This window comes from Podarcis erhardii, assembly GCF_964252035.2.
Source record: "Podarcis erhardii genome assembly, chromosome: 6".
Taxonomy (NCBI): domain Eukaryota; kingdom Metazoa; phylum Chordata; class Lepidosauria; order Squamata; family Lacertidae; genus Podarcis; species Podarcis erhardii.
In genome coordinates, this window is record NC_138510.1 from 31,285,971 (window position 1) to 31,295,733 (window position 9,763).

The following is a 9,763-nucleotide window of genomic DNA, read 5'->3' on the forward strand; positions in this document are numbered from 1 at the left end:
CAGATTACTTGCAAGCCAGAGTTATTCTAACCATTCAGGGATGGGACACTTGTTGCCTTCCAGTTGCCACTTGTGGCCTTCCAGACTCCAAGCCCCATCAGCCCCAGTTGCCCATGGTCAGGGTGATGAGAATTGTAGTGCAACACCATCTGGAGGGCCCTATCTTGATTTAATTCATGGAAGTGCTAAGAGTAGATTTAAAAAAAAAAAAAACCCAAAGACTCCTGTGACAAAGGCTAACAAATTTCTCGCAGCATAAGCTCTTGTAGACAGGAGCCTACTTCATCAGACAGTGAAGATAATAGAGAGAGATCTTGTGGGGGTGGGACATTTTGCAAGATGAGATTAAAAGAGGAGCAAATACAGGAAAAGCAGAGATACAGGAAAGCAGAGATACCATACAAGTCAGTCAATTCAAATTAGTTGACATTAAGAAGCCCAGGCAGACTCAACCCTTTGCTGGGTTGAAAGATAAAACTCTTTGTTGTTTCTGCTGCAAAAGACAGACATGGCTTCCCTTTTGGGAAAAGAAGATAGCATGCCCCTTAAAAAAAACAAAAACACCAGCCTGGATTGTAGCACTTCATTCCTTTGGACATTTCTCATTATGCTTAAATTATTCAACTTCCACTTTTCTGAAATATATTTTTGTACTTCTGTGCCATGCAAATCCCCAGCCTCATCCTCTTCTTTCCACCTTACAATAGCATGAATTTAACCCAGTGGTGGTCATTTGATGCAAGATGTGCAGTCTGATCCTACACATCTGCACCAAGATGTCAAGTCCTATTGAGAGCAATCACGAGACTACCCAAATTAGAAGTGCACTTAAATTATGTACCAGGCAACTATGAATCTTGATTTTCAATAAATAAAAGGAGTTGGAGGAGCACAATTCTCACTGTGAAGGCAGCATGGCAAGGGGAGGTTTATCAATTCATTCTCCACTGAGATCTGAATGGGGACTGCCCCCTCTGGATGGATATTAGACTCAGAAGAAGTAAAATTCCCCTTTGAAATAGGATTGCAGCCTTCACTGTGCAGCCGTGAGTTCCACAGGCTTAGGTGGGACAGTCAAACAAGACTACAGCCAAAATATTGAAGCAAACCAGCAGCCAGGAAGCCTGATCTTTATTGTTGCAACAATAACTCCAAACTACAACATAGAAGAAGCAGAAAGAAGCAAAGTTACAGGGGAAAAGGCAGAGGGCCTTCTCGGTTGTGGCGCCCTCCCTGTGGAATGCCCTCCCTTCAGATGTCAAGGAGAGAAAGAACTACATAACTTTTGGAAGACATCTGAAGGCAGCTTTGTATTGAGAAGTTTTAAATGTTTGATGTTTTACTATGTTTTATATGTTTTCGCCCAGACGGGTGCGATATTATATTATTATTATTATTATTATTTCAGTGTTCATTCTCTTTGGAGTGCCATCTGATCACAGCAAACATGTCATTCAAACTGACACAACCTTCCAAAATGGGCAGTTATGCAATAAGATGGCAAATGGGGAAATTATCACTATTATGAGGTCAGAAGCCTTTAGTTTTAGCCTTATGGACTAAAATATCAAAGTATCTATTTTTCAATGTAATGTTGCACACCATCCCAATCTCTGAGCAGTGTAAGATTCCAGGATGCTCTAGGTGCTTACCAAGGGTTTGGTTTCCTTGGAATGAGGGGCAATGGTGTATTTATGAAAAATGGTTTATTTACACATGTACATAACCTGAGCCTACGATGAAGGGGCTCACAGCATTAATACGCAGAAGGTCTTGCTCCTCCCATCGCCACAGCCTTGGATTCAAGCAGAAATCGATCATGACTCTCACTCTCTGGCTTCTGCCTGCTTCTAGTTCAGCTCATACACACAACTCTAGCTTTTGTCTTTCTTACTACCAGCCAGGTGCTCTCTGGCACAGAGCAGCATCCTTTCTTAGGGTCCATTTCCAAGAAACTGGCCTGGCTGCTTCAACAACTGAATCCACCACCAGATCTCAACCCTTGATAGATCCAGGGGATTAGAAGGAACTCAAGGCCTCATATACCCTAACCCCACCACAACTCACAACAATCTCTCCCCCCCTCTCTGTCTCGGTCACACACAGCTTTTTATTTCTCTCTGAAACACTTTATAGTCCTAATTTGTTTCAAATCTACATATTGCCGTGCATCTTAACATTTTTACTTCCCTGCCTCTTTTCCGGATGCTTTGTCCTTTGAGAGAGAAAATATTATAATAGGGAACAGTATTACAGATGGTCCTTTGTCTCTGTTTTATTCTGGTTTGTATCTTCTTTGCATCTGTAGGCAGTGGTATCTACTAAGCTTGTACTTACACTGAGCATCCCATGCTTACTGCTTTCCCTAAGGCTTTGTTCATTTGTGTATATGCACAATTTGTAGCTGTTTCCAATTTACCTTGCCTGATGATTACCAGGAAACATAGCTCTTCAAACTTTGCTGTTATTTTCCATCAGGCTTTTTGCTTCTCCTTCAGCCTCTGCAGTGACCAACCCTGGTAAACTGAGGACTCAGGCTTACTCAGTGCCCTCTGCAGGAATATTTCCTGGTAGCATCAGTCCCGAGTCAATCAATGATGCTCACTCTCCACATTTTGATACAAGTGAAATAATGCACATTACCATCAGAGCACTTACTTGCACTCCATCTGAAATTATCTGTCAATACTCAGACCCTGTCCACTTTTCACTAACCCAAAATTTCTCTATTTCAGAAAAAGGACCCCAAGCCTATGAACCTAGCCTCATCAGAATCCCACCATTGGTTCTGTTTGCACTGGTAATTTCAAAAAGATATCTAGCAATAGTCAACCAGAGTTCAATGTTTCTATAAAATTCATCTCAACAAGCATTTACAGTGTGGACACAAAAGCAGAGTCTCTTCCACTAGAAAAGCATTTAAACATTTACTTGGGGATAAATCTGCTGCTGCTTTTGTGTGTGTGTTCTCTGTTTGGCTGTCCTCCTGCATCGGTAGTTTGTAGCTCTGTGTCTCATAAAATGTTACATTATCAGCGTGTAAATCAAAGCTGGCATTCAGCACATCTCAGGAAGTCATGTGACTTGAACACAGCAGCTGCAGGCACAGCATGCTAAAGCAATCAATGGGTCTGTCTACTCCACCATTATATTGTGTCAGAAGCCCTGGCAGCGAGGCAGTTGTCTCTCCATACGGCTGCAAATTGATTTGAAGCCATAGTTTAAATCTGACCAAACAGTACTTTTGCCACAAAACTAAAATATTGGCCTATCTGGGATGGTGGGAATTATGGTCCAGCAACATCTGGAGGGCCACAGGTTTCCCAGCCCTGCTGTACATCTTTGATAAAATATGAACTGTATATAACACGCTCCTTGGCAGGTCTGATTTTAGAGGTCAGGTAACACAAAAGTGTCTGGCTTGCCGCACTAAGCAAGACTGAGCAGTGTATATGGAGATCCTGGGCTGTCTAGATGAGAACACACCCTCCCACCCCCAACCTTACTGATGTCCAAAGGAAAGCAGAATACTGTAATATGTTTGGCATCAGCTTGGCTGCAGGAGTTGCTGGAAGGAGACATACAAGGCACCATCCCACCATTTTAGGGATTCCACTCTGGATTTGTGTAGGGTTTACTTCTGAGTCGTTTCTTCTCCTGAAGATGTCCTGCAAGACAGTGAGTATGAATTGTTCCTTGGAGTTTACTCCTGAAGCTTTTCTCACAAATGAGTATAGCCACAAGGCATCGGAGGTTTAGGATCATAGTCTTCGTTCTTCTAGATGAGCTACCTTCCCAAGTTGACAAGCCCCATCTGCCTCTCATTTCTCTCATGCAGAAACTGCCTTCTTGACCATTGGACCCACTATTGGTCTCATCCACTAAATCCACCGGGATTTGATGGAGTGGGGGAGTAGGGAGCTAACTACTTGGTAAATGCAATATGCCCACAAAAGAAGCACATCCTGAAGGAAGACCCAGGCTCTGCACCAAACAAATGCCCATTTATTGTGCAGACAAGTGTCCATATTAAAACAGCCTTAAGAATCTGTCATGCAAGCTACACCTGCTCAAATTCCCTCTTCTACACAATTAGTAATAAATAGATATACCATTTAATTACCACAGTAGCTTCTAAACCAGGCATAGGCAAACTCCGGCCCTCCAGATGTTTGGGACTACAACTCCCATAATCCCTAGCTAACAGGACCAGTGGTCTGGGATGATGGGAATTGTAGTCCCAAACATCTGGAGGGCCAGAGTTTGCCTATCCTGTTCTAAACTATTAAAGAAGCAGGAATTCTGCTCTATTTTTCAGCTGGCCCCCTTAAATATAGTCTCCTAGGCACTGCTGCCAGGGACACGGGTGGCGCTGTGGTCTAAAAACCACAGAGCCTAGGGCTTGCCGATCAGAAGGTCGGCGGTTCAAATCCCCATGAGAGAGTGAGCTCCCATTGTTCAGTCCCAGCTCCTGCCCACCTAGCAGTTTGAAAGCACGTCAAAGTGCAAGTAGATAAATAGGTACCGCTCCAGCGGGAAGGTAAACGGAGTTTCCGTGTGCTGCTCTGGTTTGCCAGAAGCGGCTTAGTCATGCTGGCCACATGACCCAGAAGCTGTCTGCGGACAAACGTTGGCTTCCTTGGCCTATAGAGCGAGATGAGCGTGCAACCCCAGAGTCGTCCGCAACTGGACCTAACGGTCAGGGGTGCCTTTACCTTTACCTAGGCACTGCTTCCAGAGCTACAAAATCCTAGAAGAACTTCAGAACTTTTTACATATAGTGACTAGATGATGAATGAATCTGTCAATTTCTGTTCTTCCCATATTCTCGTTTTTCCATCTTAAATTGAGTTGTCCACTTCTTCACTTTAGTTTGTGCTATTTTTAAAGTCCTCGTGGAAATTTACCAGCATTTTAACATGAATATTGCAAAAATTTGGAGAAGTGCGCATTTTGAAGGATGGCTGTGGTTGTATATTGTTCAGGAAATTGTGAATCAGGGAGGCTCACCTTTAAGTGAAACACCTGTAAAGTTAATATTCATCTATGTTCTTGTCAGGTCCTGATGGTGCTCTATGATGTCATGCTCTCTTTTCATGGATGCCTATGACAACAGATATGAACGATGGGATGGGATCTTGATGCTCCCCAATTCAGCTAGCAGGATGGGCTAATACAGTCATGACATCCTTTCAGGACCAAACAAGAAGTGATGTTAAATGTGCCAATGGGGAATTTTCTCCCTCTCCCTCCTGCCAAAGCAAACACCAGCTTCGGAGGAACGGTATTCCTCAGGACTACAGCAATGGAGAAAAGGGTTGAATTCTCTCTCTACACACCTACACACCTGTGCTGATACCCTTAATTATGAGCCCCAGCCGATACAATGTGCATTTTGAACACCTGCACTAAAAAGCTAATGCATATTATCATGTGTAGTGCGGCCCTTAAGAGTTCATGGTTGAACAGAGAAACTGGGAAAGCTAATTTCCTGAGAGCCCAAATTATTGTTTGGATGGAAAGAGCTCCTTGAAGACCACACAATTATTAGCAGCAACATGGGGGAGATCAGTGTTAAAGGTGAAGAGCAGTCATGGCTTAGGGAAGGCTACACTTAGAAGGATTTGCTACTGGCTCCAAACCAGCAGGTAGATATATGAGCCTGCATTTCCTCTGCAACTTGCCCAAATGATTGCAGAGTCTCCCTCCGTTCAGGCATAAAAAGTGAGCAAAAGGGAATGAGGGCAGCGGCCTCTCGAATGGTGTCAGTATCAGTCCTCCAGCACAATTAGGTGTCTGTTCAATGAATTTGAGCAACCAATTAATGCCACAATCAATTTTGTCCTCAAAAGCAGCAAGCGAGGCAGAAGAAAACGATGGGCAGTGAGGGCAACGTTCAGCCGTTTGCAAACTCTCTCTCACTCTCTCTGTCAACTTGTGAAATTGGCAGAAGGCAGCGGGGCTCACAGAGGGATTTGAGAACAAAGTGAGGAAAGGAGAGCTGCCAGATGCCTGCCAATTTCAAGGATGGTGCAGTATCCCAAGAACAGCATCATCACCCAACAGAACATAATGTGCAGCTTTTGCTTTAGAACACTACAAGCCCATAGTGAGGCTGGGAATGTTGATTTGGCAATTCTGGACTAGATACACAATTTGCAGGTAGTATTTCCAAGGGGAGCTTTCTCTCTAATCCAGACGAAGGTTGCCCTCTCCCCAGCCAATTGGTCAGTTCTGTTACACTTAGGCCAAGGAGTGGGGTTGAGTTAGGCATACATAACCACAATAAGAGTACTAATGCCAAACACCAGTCCTAAAGGTTATTTAAAATATAATAATAAAATGAAGACAGGAGTGCCTGGCGTGCTCTGGTCCATGGGGTCACGAAGAGTCAGACACGACTAAACGACTAAACAACAACAACCTGTAAAAAAAATTATGATCCTCAACATCAACAACAAATCAATGAGTTTGTTTTAGGGATGGGTTTTTTAAATCACCTAGGGAAATAAAAAAATCTCACTGGCCAACTCAAGAAAATGCCTCCTGACCTCTTCAAAGTTCCTGGAGGGTTTTTTTTGAGCAAGACATGATAGCAATTCAGTCATAAGCCATGTGTGCTAGTGGGATAGGGGGCAGATGTGAGAGGATTGTGTAGAAGATAGAATTTGTATTTCTGAACAGTTCAAACACTGTTTATTTCCTTTTACATACATACCTTACAAATTCAAGACATCTGCTTGTCCTGAAAGCAATGTTTCTTTATTCATGACCGCCATGGCAAAATTAAGACAGCTGACAACTCCAATTGAATGAAGGATGCCTCTCTGGTGGTGGAAAGAGTACTTCTCAACAGCATCTCACCCATTATTCCAGGGCAGCGCTTTGCCTTTGCCATCTGCTGAAGGGCTAAAGAGTTCTCCCTCAGAAGTTGCCCATTTACCACCTCCTGTAAATGTAGTGAAGACCTGCTGTACAAGTGGTTGAAGACAAACAACATTTTTAGAGCAAGAAGCACTTTTCAGGGGCAATAAATCTGCAATAGATCCGGGGCCAGCCCAACCATGAGGCAAGGAGAGGTGACTGCCTCAGGTGGCAGGATTCACAGGGACAGCAGATCGCAACATCAATCTTCCTTCACCCCTTATTCTTGATATAAACCTTTCCTCACCCCTTCTTCCCTGGCAGGGAGTGGGGCACAATTTTGGGGTCCACTTCAGGTGCCAAAATGTCTGAATAGATCTATTGATCCATTCATTCTAGAATAAATTATCATGTGCACAAAGCCTATACTGCAACGTGAGGCTTGCTTTCTAAGTGATGAACCCAGTGTTACTGCTCTAAAACTTTGTGAATATCTTTGCCCTTAGGCTGCAATAACATAGCAGCAAGTCAGCACCTCACAAACGATCAGGTGTTCCAAAGTGCTTCTTAAAGTCAGCATGGTGCTCCTCCTGCCATGCATACTCAGCACCACCCCATGTGAGTGGCTGGGAGAGGTGTTGCTGAACGGAATATTTTGTGATCTTGACCTAATCACATTGGCCAAGAGATCACCAATAGCTCCAAGCTTTCTTAACCTGTCTGCAGAAATTAAAATTTCTTTTCAAGCTTTGCCACACATGGAAAATGCCAGGGTGAGAAGAGGCACTTGGAATGCTCTGTTCAGTTCTGATATCTGCGCCGCAAAAAGGGCATATTACAGAGCTGGAAATGTTTCAGAAAAGAGCAACAAAATTGAACTCACCTATGTGGAAAATTGCAGAGCTTGGTGTAGGAAAAAAAGAGGACATGACAGAGGTGCATGGAATTATGCATGGTGTGCAGATAGTGGATAGAGGAATTTTTAGGCCTTCTCCTCTCATAATGCTAGAATCTGGGGTCTCCCAATAGAGCCAAATGTTGAAAGATTTACAGCTGACAAAAGGAAGAACAGCACACAGCTAAAGTATGGAATTGGGTCCCACAAAATGTAGTAATGGCCACCAACTTGGATGACTTAAAAAGACTGGACAATTAAATGGAGGATAAGACTGTTAGTGGTTACTAGCCATCATGGCTATGTACTATCTCCATTATCAGAGGTAATATGCCTCTGAATACCAGTCACTGGGAAGTAAAACTGAGGAAAATGCTGTTGTGCTCATGTCCTGTGGTCTTCACATAGGCATCTGGTTAGCTACTGTGAGAACAGGATGCTGGGCCAGATAGAACTTTCATCTTATAAAGCAGGAATCTTGTGTTCTTAACTCTTCTCTCCTACACACACACACACACACACACACACACACACCAGACAGAGTCCAGTAAAGTCTGAGGATGTTTAATGGCCATAGCTTGTTTAGTGTTTGTTGGGAGGGAAATGGAAAATTATGGTGTGGAACTGTGGATGAAGGTATGGTTGACAGGTTGGAATCCTAAACAGGAGCACTCTACACTGCAACATTTTGCTGCAAGTCCCACTTTTAAAATAATATTGTCAACCACAATTGTTTCACATACGCTTCAGCGACCAATGGTTCTCTGCTCTAAAAAAGCAGTTGGTGGGTCCAGCAGCTAAGGCACCCAGTATGCCAGCATGCAGGCTTAAGTGGACTTTAGCCCAGTTCCACTAGCTCAGGTCTCCATTTTATACTTAATTCCAATACATTTGGGGAGCTTTGAGAGATAGAAAGGATTTATGCTCCAACCTGACCTCAGCAATTGCAGAACCTCCGCACAGCTTGCAGATCAATAAGAGCAGCCCACACCTCGCACAATATTTCCTTTCTGTGCTAGCAGATGGGAATTCACTTCAAAGGCAGAGAGGTTAGGCAAAACACTCCGCCTTCAGCAGAGATCATCATGGCTTCAGAGGTCGTATACAGCTGTATACTGCTCAACACAGCTCTCTGTCAATCGGCAGCAGTAATGAAGGGCAGGCAGAAGCAAACCAAGAAAGGGGATTGGCTGATATAATGCAGCCCACCCCCTGATATTCAGCAACTTGGTAAAATATTATTCAAGTCTCTGTTGCGTCTGCTTTGCATTGTTGTCTTTTAAGTGAAAAAAGCAGTCAGCAATGGCTTTGCATTATATGTTCCAGGAGGAAGAAAGGATCACTGTGTTGCTTGTTCCTATCTCAGACCCTTTGTTTTGGCAGGCGGACGGCTGTGTACTCCCCAGTACTTATCAAAGAAATGAGACGTAGTCAACATTTTCCTCTGCAGCTTCATCTGAAATTTTATTAGGGCACAGTTGCATGGAAGGCTCTGTTCCTTCCAGTTCTGTACTTTCATAGCAGGTATGATGCAGACTAAGGTATGCTGCAGTTTTCTACATCTGTCATGCAGATGTGGAGAGCAGGGATCAAAGCAGAAGAACAGAAGAAGAGGCCTCCCTGTTGGATTAGACCAAAGGCCAATCCTGTTCAGCATCCAGCTTCCCACAGTGGCTGACCAGATGCTGGTGGGAAGCCCACAAGAAGGACATGACTAGCTCCTGCTGTTGTTGCTCCTGTGACTGGCATACAGAGGCATGTATGATCCCAGAGGTAAGTTATAGCCATAAGGACTATCAGCCATTGATGAGAATATGCAATCCCAGAAGAATGTCCCTTTGCAATCACACCCTTACATTAATGGTAATTACACATGGGACAGGGGAGGGGAATTTGTTCACATTTAAAAGCAAGGTTACCCAAGTCACACTTTATGAAACAATATGTAAAGCAAAGCCCAGCCATCTGGAATTTGCACTTCTACAAGATGTGGCAAACTGTGAG

At 43.7% G+C, this 9,763-nt stretch overlaps 1 long non-coding RNA gene across 1 annotated transcript; it reads right to left on the reverse strand.

Moving 5' to 3' along the window:
- Window positions 1-2,104: 2,104 nt before the first annotated feature.
- Window positions 2,105-7,737, reverse strand: LOC309343397. Its single transcript, XR_014157260.1, has 3 exons — window positions 6,719-7,737; window positions 5,011-5,104; window positions 2,105-3,668 (listed from the first exon to the last, which is right to left on the reverse strand). It is a non-coding gene; the product is annotated as an uncharacterized lncRNA (long non-coding RNA).
- Window positions 7,738-9,763: the final 2,026 nt, after the last annotated feature.